Source organism: Paralichthys olivaceus, chromosome 18 (genome assembly GCF_024713975.1).
Source record: "Paralichthys olivaceus isolate ysfri-2021 chromosome 18, ASM2471397v2, whole genome shotgun sequence".
NCBI lineage: Eukaryota > Metazoa > Chordata > Actinopteri > Pleuronectiformes > Paralichthyidae > Paralichthys > Paralichthys olivaceus.
Window position 1 is genome coordinate 784,468 of NC_091110.1, and position 14,436 is coordinate 798,903.

The window sequence follows — 14,436 nt, forward strand, 5'->3', positions numbered from 1 at the left end:
CCACACTCACAAAGCATTAAAAAGCAGTGATTTTGAGTGCAAATCAAATGGAAATGCAGTCAGTGGAAGCCAAAGACTATTGTTAGCCAAAGTTAAGTGTTTTAGTGTTTCATCTTGGACAGGGCCGAGTGGCTGAATGTTTTTTTTTTCCAATGAAGCAGCAGCAGAAGCACAACACATATTTCTCATATATTATTGTAAATATTATTATTATATAGTATTATTGTTACATACTGTTGTTAAGAATCACAATAGCATCATGTCATCAGTATACTGACCATAAGTAGTAGTAGTAGTAGAAGAAGTATTTCATTTTATTGTTGAATTTCATTCTATTGTGTTTTGTAATGTATTTTGGGGGGGAGTCTTGCTCACACGTGTTCCTATTTATCGTGGTTAAAACAAAACGTCTGAGAATCTCAGTGTATTTACCATTTTTTGGTTAATTAGTGGATAAAATATATTTGTAAAGTTTAATTCTCATGTTTTGAGAGTGGGATGTGTATTTTAAGGAGAAAAAATTATTTTAAAGTTGTAAAAATTCATAAGTAATTGAAATTTCTGAGTATTTTTTAAAATATTTTTTTTAATTTTAGGGAAATCCTTATTGGGATAGTAATTTGTTTATGATTCCAACTTTTGTTTAGGATTGGTGGTTGATATAAGGGAAATGAATGGAGAAAAATTCATTATTTAATCAACTCCCATGATCCTTTGGGAGTAGTGGAGCCAATCAGAGGAAAACGTTATTTTTATCAAGTTTAAAACCTGTTGTTGAATGTAAAATATTGTTTATAATCTAGTTTGAGTTGTAAAATAGAATTAGGAATAACATTTAAAATATCTCCTTATTAATTAATTCGTATATTTTAAAAAAAAAAATCATAAAAGTGATTTGGTTTGGAATCCTCCTTTTCATATTCTTTTATACCATTCATATATTAAGGGTAGCAGAGTCAGGGAGAGAAGCCTGTCCGGGCTAAGCCCTCCCCCACCTGTTCGGGCTGTGAACTCTGCCTCCCCCTACTCCCTCACTTTCATGAGGGAAAAGAGGTGAGGAAAGTGATTTTGTTTAAAAAAATGTCTAACTTTTTTAGGAATTGATTTAAATTAAATTGGATAAATAATATTATTGTGATAGTAATAGTAATAATAATAATAATAATAATAATAATGATAATGATAATGATAATGATAATAATAATAATAATAATAAAAAATAATAATGTATGCGTACATGTATACACACATACAACTATATATGTACATATACTATACACACACAAACACATATAAAATAATATGTTTATTTATTCCATCTTGTTTCATAACTATTTTTGTTTTATTTGTTTAAAGGGAAGAATCTGCTCCAGGTTTGTTCTGGTCACAGTCATGAACAGAACCTGTTGGTTCCATTCTTTGGCTTACGGCCTTGAGCATTAGTCCTGTGTTTGTCATCATTTTCATCCCCTTATTTAAAAATTTTTAAATTTAAATTTAAAATGTCAATCATTAGGGTTAGGGAAAAGGGGGATTTGGTTAGGGTTAGGAAAAAGGGAAGTGGTTAGGATTAGAGAAGGGGAAGTGGATAGGGTTAGGATCTAGGGCTAGGTTAATGGTTAGGTTTAGGCATGGGGCCACTGGTTAGGGTTAGGGTTAGGGGTTAGGGTTAGGGGTTAGGGTTAGGGAGTTAGGGTTAGTGTTAGGTAAGGGGATAATAGCCAAGTGTGTCCGCGTCCGGCTCTGCGGACACGCTATTTCCCGGGGTGCCAGAGACTCGGGACTTTGGCTACCCCCCCATTTTCAGGGGTGCTCTTTCCATTGGTGGCAGTGGCCGGCAGCTATGACCCATGGTTGTGGAGATATGGGCGAAAAACGACTCCCCGTGATAAGCAAATGGGACGGTCGGGAGTGAAACAGTGTGGAGGCCCAAATCGCTCCTCCAGAATAGTGTTAGGAGTACGTTTCAGGTCATATGGGTTAGGGGGTCAGGGTGTAGGGGCGAGAGGGGGTAAGAAGACGGCACAAACACTGAGATAAGCCATCCATCATGTGACCTTTGACCTTTGCGGAGGTCGCACGGGTCTGAAACTCGGCACAGCTGTCAGACCCCGACCCCTGACAAGCATATAGAGATTTCAGATCCCCGGTCCAAAGCCTCGATGAGTTATCAGAGATAAGGCCTTAAAGGGCCTGAGAGGCTGTATAGAACAAAAAGAGGGGTGTGTCTGACCTTTGCGGAGGTCGCACGGGTCTGAAACTCGGCACAACGGTCAGACCCCGTCCCCTGACAAGCATACAGAGATTTCAGATCCCCGGCCCAAAGCCTCGATGAGTTATCAGAGATAAGGCCTTAAAGGGCCTGAGAGGCTTTATAGAACAATAAGAGGGGTGTGTCTGACCTTTGCGGAGGTCGCACGGGTCTGAAACTCGGCACAGCGGTCAGACCCTGTCCCCTGACAAGCATACTCATTTTTCAGATCCCCTGCCCGAAGCCTCCATGAGTTATCAGAGATAAGGCCTTAAAGGGCTTGAGAGGCTTGATTTAAAAAAAAAAAAGCTCGGGTGTGGGTCTCTGAGCGGCCACCGGAGGGCCCTCCCTGAGCCCGAGCATCACATGTGCTGCAGACTGTAGCGGCTTTGCACAGACAGATCCAAAGTGTGTCTGGTGCGGGTCCCTGAGCGGCCACCAGAGGGTGGGCACGGCCCTCCCTGAGACCGAGCATAACATGTGGTGCAGACTGTAGCGGCTTTGCACAGACAGATCCAAAGTGAATCGCTTTTGATAGGAAGCTCGTAGAAAGATGAAACCCACGTTCCCAGCAGCACAACAGACACATATTACTACTATATTATTATAAATGTGATCATTATATAGTGTTATTATTATTACATACACACAGACAGATTCAAAGTGTGTTACTATTATTACTTTATTACATACTGTTGTTAACAATCACACGACCATCATGTCATCAGTACGGTTGCCATTAGTAGTAGTAGTAGTAGTACAAGTATATCATTCTATGGTTGTATTTCATTCTAATGTTGTATTTCATTCTATGGTTGTATTTCATTCTATGGTTGTATTTCATTCTATTGTATTATGTATTGTATTTTAATTCAATAAAATCAATGTATTCAAGGCATTGTCCTTTGTAGCAAAATAAAACATGGATTTAAAACATCACACCAAACAGCAGCAACAGCAGCAACAGCAGCAACAACAACAACAACAAACTAAGTGAACAATAAATGATCATGATAATGAATGGGACGGTCAGGAGTGAAAAACTGTGGAGGTCCAAATCGTTCCTCCAGAATAGTGTTAGGAGCACGTTTCAGGTCATTTGTAGTCGTGGTGGTGGTGGTGGATTTTTTTTGGAGAGCATCCCATTTCTATTTCTACTGTAATTCTGTTCATATTTCCATATTTCTATTGATATTCCACTGATAATTTTGTTTCTATTTATACCGTTCATTCTGTTCATCCCACCATTTCTGCAATATTTATACTCTTGATATCATCTAGATTTGCCACTGCCTGTTTCTATCTTTGAATGACTTGTATTTTTGATATTTGATATTTCATGTTGAATGTTGAATGTTGTTTGCACCGGGGATAAGAGGGAAACACTATTTCAATTCTCTGTATGTCCTGCACACATGGCATTATTGATAAGTGACAAGTTGACTTGACTTGAAGACTGATAAAGTTGATTCAAGATGTTGAAGCTTGAAAAAACTGTTGTGATCAGTGGTCATTGACCTCCATCTGGTGGACGAAAAAAACCATTGCACCCACCTGATCAAGTCACAATCCCCATGATTCCCACACTCACAAAGCATTAAAAAGCATCGATTTTTAGTGAAAATCCAATGGAAATGCAGTCAGTGGAAGCCAAAGACTATTGTTAGCCAAAGTCAAGTGTTTTAGTGTTTCATCTTGGACAGGGCCGAGTGGCTGAATGTTTTTTTTTCCAATGAAGCAGCAGCAGAAGCACAACACATATTTCTAATATATTATTAGAAATATTATCATTATATAGTATTATTGTTACATACTGTTGTTAACAATCACAATAGCATCATGTCATCAGTATACTCACCATAAGAAGTAGTAGTAGAACAAGTATTTCATTTTATTGTTGTATTTCATTCTATTGTTTTTTGTAATGTATTTTGGGGGGATGCCTTGCTCACACGTGTTCCTATTTATCGTGGTTAAAACAAAACGTCTGAGAATCTCAGTGTATTTACCATTTTTTGGTTAATTAGTGGATAAAATATATTTGTAAAGTTTAATTCTCATTGTTTGAGAGTGGGATGTGTATTTTAAGGAGAAAAAAATATTTTAAAGTTGTAAAAAATTCATAAGTAATTGAAATTTCTGAGTATGTTTTAAAATATTTTTTTTAATTTTAGGGAAATCCTTATTGGGACAGTAATTTGTTTATGATTCCAACTTTTTTTAGGATTGGTGGTTGATATAAGGGAAATGAATGGAGAAAAATTCATTAAATATATATATATAAAATATCTCCTTATTAATTAATTCGTATATTTAAAAAAAAAATAATTAATGAAAGTGATTTGGTTTGGAATCCTCCTTTTCATATTTTTTTATACCATTCATATAATAAGGGTAGCAGAGTCGGGGAGAGAAGCCTGTCTGGGCTAAGCCCTACCCCGCCTGTTCGGGCTGTGAACTCTGCCTCCCCCTACTCCCTCACTTTCATGAGGGAAGAGAGGTGAGGAAAGTGATTTTGTTTAAAAAAATGTCTAACTTTTTTAGGAATTGTTTCAATTGATTTAAATTAAATTGGATAAATAATATTAATAGTAATAGTAATAGTAATAATAATGATAATGATAATGATAATAAAAAATAATAATGTATGGGTACATGTATATACACATACAACTATATATGTACATATATACACACACCCACATATATAAAATAATATGTTTATTTATTCCATCTTGTTTCATAACTATTTTTGTTTTATTTGTGTTGATACAGTTACATTTTGTTCTGTTGTTGCCTTTTAACTGAAGTGCCAGTATGTATGACATGTGTCAGATCAGCCTATGTTGTGGTGGCTGGTCATTATCCTGTCTGGTCAACAGACTGAGGCCCCTGCTGAAGAAATACAGAGTCACTGTGTACTTGTCTGGCCATGACCACAATCTGCAGGTATGTAAGTGAGTGCAAGCTCAATCATAAAAAATATCATGTGTACATAGATTCATCAAGGAAGTGTATCTCAGTGTGTTGTTATTTGTCTGTCTGTCTCTTTGACAGTTATTTATTCTTTTTCATATCCCACTTATCACACTGTGTTTGAGAAGAGTATGTGCAAGATTGCCCCTCTCTGTACAGGCGGTGGCATTCACTAGTGGGTGCTACAAAGACTGTACTTGTTGATAGTTCAAAGCTAGTTGGCATCATTTTCTGGCACCAAGACTGGCATGTGCCCACATTACACAATCACAGGTTTTATACATTTCCAAAAATTAGAAACCATCCAGATAGTTATTGGGTTAAATGATACTTTGTTTCATTGGATATTACTGGTCAATATAATTAGTCATAAAGATGAAATCTTATTTATTTTATATGAGCACAGTGTTGACATATTGTTCCAGGAAGATGAGCATTTGTTTTTCCTGCAGTAGTATAACTTACAGTCCAACAATTGGCTTCAACTTATCTCAATGAAGTAAATGATTGCACAATGTGATGGCTACTGAGTAAAGACAGCATTAAGAATGGTACACTGTAAGCCTTATCTTCACTATGCAAGTCTGTATGGCACAAAATGACCGTAAAAAAACTAAAGTCACTGCACAACAGAAGCAGAAAGGGAGGGGGGATTGAAAAGATGGAAACAATAACATAGAATGATACACTGTGATGGAATATCTGGTAACTTCATCTACCACTTGTATGATATGGTTTTATATTTAATTTTATAATTACCTCAACATTATGAAGTTATCTGTGTGTCTGTAAAACACGTTGGAGCAAGAGGAATCTACTGTGCAATGTGAGTGTTGCAGTCTAAGCATACAGATGTGTTGATTGTCAATATGTGTGTGTCAGTGTAAGAGGGAATCAATGTGCTGCATAAAGCCCTACAATGAAATAAGATTGGAAACAAGTGGTGGATATGAGAACAGTTCAATCAGGAGAGACTTTAACTTGACAGTTGAATAATTTTTTTTATTTCTATGCAATTAAGTCTTTTGGCATTTTGACCCCTATGTGATGTCATCGGCATCAGAGGGGTTGATGGAGAAATAATTATGAATGACTCTGCTGGACTGGACCATGGCTTCGGATTAAACCGGAGGAGATTGGGTTGAAGGGGAGTTACAGCGGATCACTAATGATAGCTGACTGCCGGGGAGAGGAGAAAGGATTTCAAATTTGATCACAACCGCACGACTGGCTGGATGAGATTGTGGCAATATCTGAATGGCCATTCAAAATGCCCACAATCAGCTGATTAATAAGAAGAAATATATATAGAGAGATAGATTTGTGAGTAATTGAATATTTCAAATTTCAAATTTATATAGCACGGTATCACAACAAGCAGTTGTCTAAGTATGCTGCACAAAAGTCCAAGTCCAAGAAGAAACACAAAATCCAACTTGTTCCACACCGAGCAAGCATGAGCAACAGCGGGGAGGAAAAACTCCCAGGTGTAAGAAACCTCCGGCAGAACTGGGCTCTGTGTGGACGGCCTCTGCCAGGAACGGTTTATGAGAAAGTCTTCCTGAATTATACTTCCTACTTATACTGCGCAGCATCATGTTGCAGCTGAATACCCCTCATCTTACCCTCCTCTTCCAAACATGAAAGAGAACCTGTGGCAGCCTTCACTTGTCATAAAAACTCAAGAGGCATTTAGTTTGTCCAGTTTTTACTACTGTAAAAACATGGCGGACTCTGTAGAGAGGACCTGCTCCCCATGTAAATATAAAGTATTTGAATATAAATGGCTCATTCTAAGAAAAAGACAATCGTACAATTTAGATAAAACACACTAGTGAAAACATCACTAGGATTACTTTGTATTCAGTTTCTGCTCCCTTTCACCTAAATCATACACACTGAACCTTTAATGAATTTTGTCGCTGTATTTTGGTCTAATTGAGCACAACATTGATGCCTTTAATGCTGTCTGTCTCTGTATTTTTAACAGTTCATCAGAGAGGATGATGGGAGCTCATATGTAGTCAGTGGGAGTGGGGTGGTCAGCGATCCTGACACCACTCACCAGGACAGTGTTCCTCAGTCCTGGCAGCTCTACTCCAGTCCTGTCAATCACACCATAGGAGGTGTGGCTTACTTCCAGGTCACTAAGCATAAGATGACAGTCACCTTCATGCAGACTAACGGAAATGTGTTTACCGCACAGAGCTGCCAACACGTATAGTCAGAAGTAATGGAATGCTCTAAAACTGAAGATATGATTACTGATATCTTTGGGTGATGGCATGTTACTATTAAGTGAAATGTGTATATTCATAGTATTTTGTACTGTATGTCATGTTTTACACATGTAACAAAATATAAACTGTTTTATGTCTTTTGTTGTGCATTGTATTTCATGATGGAGGCCTCAATGTGCAGGATGAATTATAGCTCTACTTGCATACAAGTAAGTAGTAGAGCAATAGTAGAGCCAAGTTGAGCATTGTTAGGTTTGCAACCAAAACATCTGCTCTGGCATTTTCACTCAAAATTGGACCAAATTAATATTTGATTGTCATATTACTGCTTTTATTTGTTCAAGTTTTTATTTACTTTGCTTGCTTTTCAGTCAAAGCACTTCCGTTTTTTAAAGTGCTATATGAATAAAGTGTATTAGTAGTAGTAGTATCATTATTATTATTATTATTATAGTATTCAAGTGAGTTTACTATGAGTGAGTGACTACAACAAGTTTCTGGAATCAGTGTGGGCGCCCATCTGCCTTGACTAGAGGAGAATAATGGAGGAGAGGAGAGATGAGTGGATAAGAGGGGAGAGAAGAGAGAGAGAGAGACAGAGAGAGACTGTTGTTGTCATAAAAATATAAATATAATGAATAGTGATACATTGAGATGCAATTATATTATTAATAATAACAGTTTATCATCATCAGCATAATCATAATATGGTGGTAGTATTAGTAGTGAAATTTGGAGAGAGAGGGAGAGAGATAGAGAGATGGAAGCACAAACAATGGACTTTAGTTACATGAAGTAATATGATAAAAATATGGGGCCACAGGCACAGTTCAGTGCATGTTGGGAGTTGTAGAAGAAAATTGTTGTTTTCTCTATTTCATTTGATATTTTTATGCACCTTTCAAGTTCCTGCTTTTCTTCATGACATCGATCTTTGTGTTTACTGTATCTACTTTCCCAGGAGGATGGCTTTTGAGACAGCTTTCCTGATTACATGTTGTTATGGCCTGGCTGGCTGAGACCATAACAATAATAATAATAAATGTATTTATACATAAAATGCAGCTAAAATGTATTATCATAGCAACAGGTCTTGAGTTGTTTCTTAAAACTATCAACAGAAGAAGCTTGTCTGATGTGTGGTGGGAGTTTGTTCCAAACCTTTGGATAGCATAGCATAGGAAAGCATAGCAAGAGAAAGCTGCTTCCCCAAACCTTTTATAGTTTGTTTTTGGGACATTGAGCAAGCCCGCTGTAGACGACCTGAGGGAATGATTTGTAACATATTCCGATAAACAGTCAGAGATGTATGACGGTGCTGTACCATTAAGAGAATTAAAAACAAGTAAAATATTTTTGCATCAGTGATGCTAGAAGCCAGTGTAAAGACACTAAAATAAGAGTAATATGGAATCTTTTACTATTTCTCATTAAAACCATGGCTGCTGAATTTTGCAAAAGCTGTAGGCGATCGATGGATTTTTTCGGTAATCCTGAATAAAGTGCATTACAGTAGTCCAGGCAAGAAAGTATAAAAGCATGAATCAACTTTTTGGCAGTTTCCAAAGTGAGGTACAGTCTTACTCTTGCAATGTTTCTTAAATGATAAAAGGCAATCTTTGTGACATTGTTATGTGTGGATTAAAATCTAGTCCTGAGCAACACCCAGGTTCTTTATTTTTGATTTGTTTTGCTGCTCTAACTTTGCTGATAATCTTTTGTCCTTGAACATCAGTACCAATTACAAGATTTTCAGTTTTATTTTCACAGGCAATTTATAACTTGGTTTGGCGCATCAGAGTCATCTGGCATTAAATAAGGGAAGACACATGATGGATCAGATTTTTCAAAGAACTAAAACAAAAAAGAAATTCAACTGAAACGGCTGACAGGAACTGAATTCCAGACCAAAACAATATCAAATTAATGCTACAGAAATCAAAACTCATCTGAATGGCAGGATAAGCATGGCTATTATTATATGAGGCAGTGGCCAGCTACCTCTACTTCACTGATGGCCCCCAGCTCCAGCCAAAGCAGGATCTTGCAACACAAGACACACAAGCAAGTATACCTAGGCAAGATGCTGAACCCCAAATTGCCCTTCATTGAAATAAAAACTGTATGAATATGTGTGTGAATGGGTGAATTGCAAACTGTATTGTAAAGTGCTTTGAGTGATCATCAAGACTAGAAAGGTGCTATATAAATACAAACCATTTACAAGCTCTCACATCACAGTGTGAATTCAATTTACTTGAACCCCCAATGCATACAGATATGCCACATCAGCAGGGGTGCTGAAGGTGTTTATCACATGACTTAGTGAATGATTGGAACATAATTGTATAATAAATTAGCCTGTCCAGGACTTCCTGGAGTTGTATTCACATTTATTTTCACAGAGACCCCTCCATCGGCAAAGAGATGAGTAGATAATGAGTGAATTTTCTTTTTGCGTTGAACTATCCATTTAAGTGATGATTCAAAACCTAAACTCTGAATGTTGACCATTAGAAAGAATTGTACTGCCTTGTGTGATGTCTCTCCCCACTCTGCAGTGAGTAAAACACATCTGAACAAGCCACAACATTTTTATTCTTTCACAGAATTCCCCAAGTGGTCGACAGGTAACAAATGCATGGAATACTTTTTCAGCATTCTTTGAGACGAGATGTTTCTCATTTTCATATTTTGTAGGTGGAAGAAGGCTGTCCCAGAGGCTTGTTTTCATGTAACTCCAAGGTTCCCCACAGTAAAGCTGGGGGCCAGGCTTAAGCCATGCAAGATAACTGGGTTCAGACCAAGCTGCAACATCCCGGGCTGAGCGCTGAGGCCAATACGGAAGTGCAAATAACTGCAGTTCACTGGGTGGCCACTTGAGACTGGCTCCAACGCCAGACTTTAGAGCAGAATTAAACCTGTTTACAGCCTGGTTCAAAAAACGGTTTTATTCTCAAACAGTAAGTTCTTCCTTCATGACAACTCTGGGGAGGGGTGATTTTTTTTCTAACTCGCTCGTTTAGATAATATAGAGGTTTGAAATTGTGAATGATTATCACTTGATTGACATGTGACGTCACCGTTAGCTCGTCACTCTGGCTGTTAGCCTGTGGTCTGCTCGGCTTCACCTGAGCTAACAGGCCAATCCCCGTCACCGAGCACGAGCGGAGTCTGTGGAGGAGTTTTCACTCACATGTCGGATGAATATCATCGTTTGTTGTTCGGCTGATGTCCTGACGGAGAAGTGGAAGACGTCTGTGCTGCAGTGTCTGTGGTGAGTAAAGTACTGTCTTTGATTTACGTGTCAGTAGTGATGAGGCCTCCTTGAGGCCTCCTTGAGCTCACCGGTCGTAGCCAGAGGTGTGTTCCATCCAGGGCCGAAGGTGATGTTGCTTACTGGGGGGTTAACCCCCTTCACTTTCACCAGCAATTGGAAAACAACTCACCGGAGCTCCGCTTCATATCAACTCGTTACACTATAATGTGATCCATATAACGTTATTAAAGATTTAAAAAACAACAAAGATCTTACCAGCCTATACACCTCTCCTACACAGGGGAAGACCACGCCTCCATGACACACACTTTCATCAGAAATGAAACTTATCTCTCTCTCTCTCTCAAGTGTCTGTGTGTGTCGGGTCAGATCAAGGTGATCAGTGGGACCTTTCATGTGACACCTGCATTTAGAGACGCGGTCTTTCAGTCGCCTGCAAAGACCCCCTCCTTTGCGCTTACCGCTCTGAACGCTGTCTCTGTCCATGCGCACTGTATGGAAGCCCTTGATGGTGGTGTTGTCGTCGGGAACATCCTGGTGCAGCCATGTCTCCGTAAAGCACATTAAACTACACTCACGATACTCCTTCTGACTTTGGACCAGTGCAGTCAGCTCGTCCATCTTATTCCCCAGCGATCTCACGTTTCCCATGACAACGGAGGGAAGACTCGGCTTATAGCTCTTCTTGATAAGTCTTTGTTGTTTCACAGCCTCCCTTTTCCTCTGTAGTTTTTTGCGTCCTCTGCATCCCCTGTGTGTCCGTATCAAGATTTCAGCCGGAATATCGTTGTCCGTGGTCACCGGAGGTCGCTCGCTCTCTCCAACTCCACGCAGGGAAAGACCGCGTCTCTAAATGCAGGTGTCACATGAAAGGTCCCGCTGACCACCTTGATCTGACCCGACGCACACACACACACACACACACACACACAGACACGTGAGAGAGAGATAAGTTTCATTTGTGTGTGTCGTGGAGGCGTCGTCTTTCCCTGTGTGGCAGGAAAGGTGCAAAGGTAAGATCTTTCTTGTTTTTAATTTTTAATAACATTATACGGCTCACATTATAGCGTAACAGGTTGATATGATGAAATTATCAAATGTCTGCTGCAGAAGAGTGTTGTAAGAGTAGTGTGGCTCCTTTAAGAGAAGGGGCAGTGTATATGTGTACGCCACACATATACACGCTGTATGGAGTGGGAGAGAGCGAGCAAGAGAGAGCGAGTGGGAAGGATGAGAGACGGTGAAGGCAGCAGGGGCAGACAAGTCCCTTTCAGGTAATGCAATAACTTTATTACAGTTTCCCTTTTTCCAAATTAACAACTGAGACGATCCCTCATGCGATTAGTTTATCATTAATACCACGGCTATTTTGTATGCTACTTCAACTGTTCTTTTATGGGGTGCAGTTTGTAAAGCAGCTCACGCTGAAAATAACAGCAACATTTTGTCACATTTAGCTTCAAACCATGTTTAAAAAAATTTTGAGAGTCACTTTTTTGCACATTTACAACAATATTTGTTAACTTAGAGATATTTTGAATATTTAAATCCAAATGTTAAATGTTACACTTAAATGTTAAATATAAATGCTAAATATAAATCTAAATGTTAAATTTAAATCTAAATCTAAATCTAACTATGCAATCTAAATGTTAAATCTAAAAGTTAAATCTGAATCTAAAACTAAATGTTAAATCTAAACCTAAATGTTAAATCTAAATCTAAATGTTAAATCTAAATCTAAATGTTAAATCTGAAACTAAATCTAAATTTTAAATCTAAATGTTAAATCTAAATCTAAATGTTAAATCTGAAACTAAATCTAAATTTTAAATCTAAATGTTAAATCTAAATCTAAATGTTAAATCTTAATCTAAGTCTAAATGTTAAATCTAAATGTTAATTCTAAATCTAAATGTTAATTCTAAATCTAAATGTTAAATCTGAATCTAAATCTAAATATTAAATCTAAATGTTTCGGGTGAAACTAATTATTTAACTAATATGCAAATTCAAATGCCGGTAACAGGAAGTACCAAAATAAAAGCTCGAGGAGGTCAGAGTGTGTTTATAGTGGCAAATAATGGAAAAAAAAACATCTTATCCGGGGAAATGGACTCTTGGACATGGAATATCGTGTTAATAACTACATAAAATAACAAACATGTTTGGAGAAACTTTATTTGAAGAGTACTTTGAGTTTTTAGTGTCACTTTTATGAAGACGATTCACGATATTCCATGTCCAAGACTGTTTATTTGTATAGCGCTAAATCATAATATACATTATCTCAAGGAACTATACATAGAAGGTCAAGACCTTCAAATCTTGTTTAATATAAAGAAACATAACAGTTCCCACAATGAGCAAGCACTTTGGTGACTGTGAAGAGTAAAAACTCCCTCACTTACAGGGAGAAACCTCTAGCAGAACCAGGTTCAATATGGACGGTCATCTGTCTCTACTGGTTGGGGTGAGCAGAGAAAAATGGGGAGAGAAGAGAAATAGTGGGGAGGGGGAGGCGAGAGAGACCGGAACACTTGAGCACCATCAGGTGCTCAAGTGTTCAGCTCTTACTAGTTCTAGTTACTTACTAGTCAGCTCTTACTAGTTAAAATGTAAAGAAACACAGTGTAAAGAAGTTATTGATTATCAATGATGGCAGCACCAATTAATATAATAATTAATTAAGTATTGTTGTTAATAATAATAATAATAATAATAATAGTTGTTCTCCTTCAGTTCTGGAGTCAGAGGTATCTGCAATGAGAGAGAGAAAGAGAGAGAGGGACTATGGGAGAAAAGAGACACGTCAATAACATAGTTTTTGACATTTATTAAAAAAAATGAATGAGTGGGGGGGGGGGGGGGGGGGGACGACAGAGACAGAGAGAAGTGGAGAAGTGCTCTGTGGATGATGGGAGTTTTCCCTGCAGTCTAGACCTATAGTAGCTTAAGGGATGGTTCAGGACTCACCTGATCCAGCAAGGCTTTATCAAAAAGGAATGTTTTAAGTTTAACCGTAAATGCACAGAAGTTGTCTGCCTGGTAGCTGAATGCTCTACCTCCTGTTCTACTCTTACAGACTCTTGGAACCACAAGAGAGCCTGTGTTTTGGGAATGAAAACACCTACTGTAGATGCTTGAGAGAGAGTCTGAGCCAGGGACAGTAAATATGGTTGAGGTTCCATCAATAAGGTGAATAATTAAAAATGTGATACCTTATAATATACTGTGATGTAAACTGTGTTCTGAGAATGTTTTGGAAATCTGTGGGGATTTATGTAGATAACATTTATTTGACAACTTGTACCATTTCTATTTGGGGGGGCAATTCACGGCTATGCTCAGTATCAAATTCTAAATCCACATTAAAAAATTGAGGAGTAAAAAAATATGAAAAGATGAGGAGGGGGGTTGATTTTCATGTGATTTTTATTGTGTTGTAGACTGGTTTGTTTTAAATGTCCCCCAGGCAAAATGGAACGTGTGTAACTTGTAGTGACTACAATATCAGTATAGTGCCTGGAAAAGATAATTTTGGATACATGCCTCGAGCTGCAACTGACAACTGACACAGAAAGTAATGCATGTAAGACACATTGTCATCATCCACAGGGTCTCCTCCTGTGTCCTTTCACCTCCCCTCTATAATGTGTATACTGATGACTGCCGCAGCTGGCATGACA

The 14,436-nt window shown here is 38.1% G+C and overlaps 1 long non-coding RNA gene across 1 annotated transcript in view; it reads left to right on the plus strand.

Moving 5' to 3' along the window:
• Positions 1-13,783: 13,783 nt before the first annotated feature.
• The window catches only part of LOC138405483 (uncharacterized), a 146,449-nt gene continuing 145,796 nt past the window's right edge, over positions 13,784-14,436 (plus strand). The window contains exon 1 of the long non-coding RNA XR_011239225.1: positions 13,784-13,945. This is a non-coding gene — a long non-coding RNA (uncharacterized lncRNA). The remainder of the gene's footprint in view (positions 13,946-14,436) is intronic.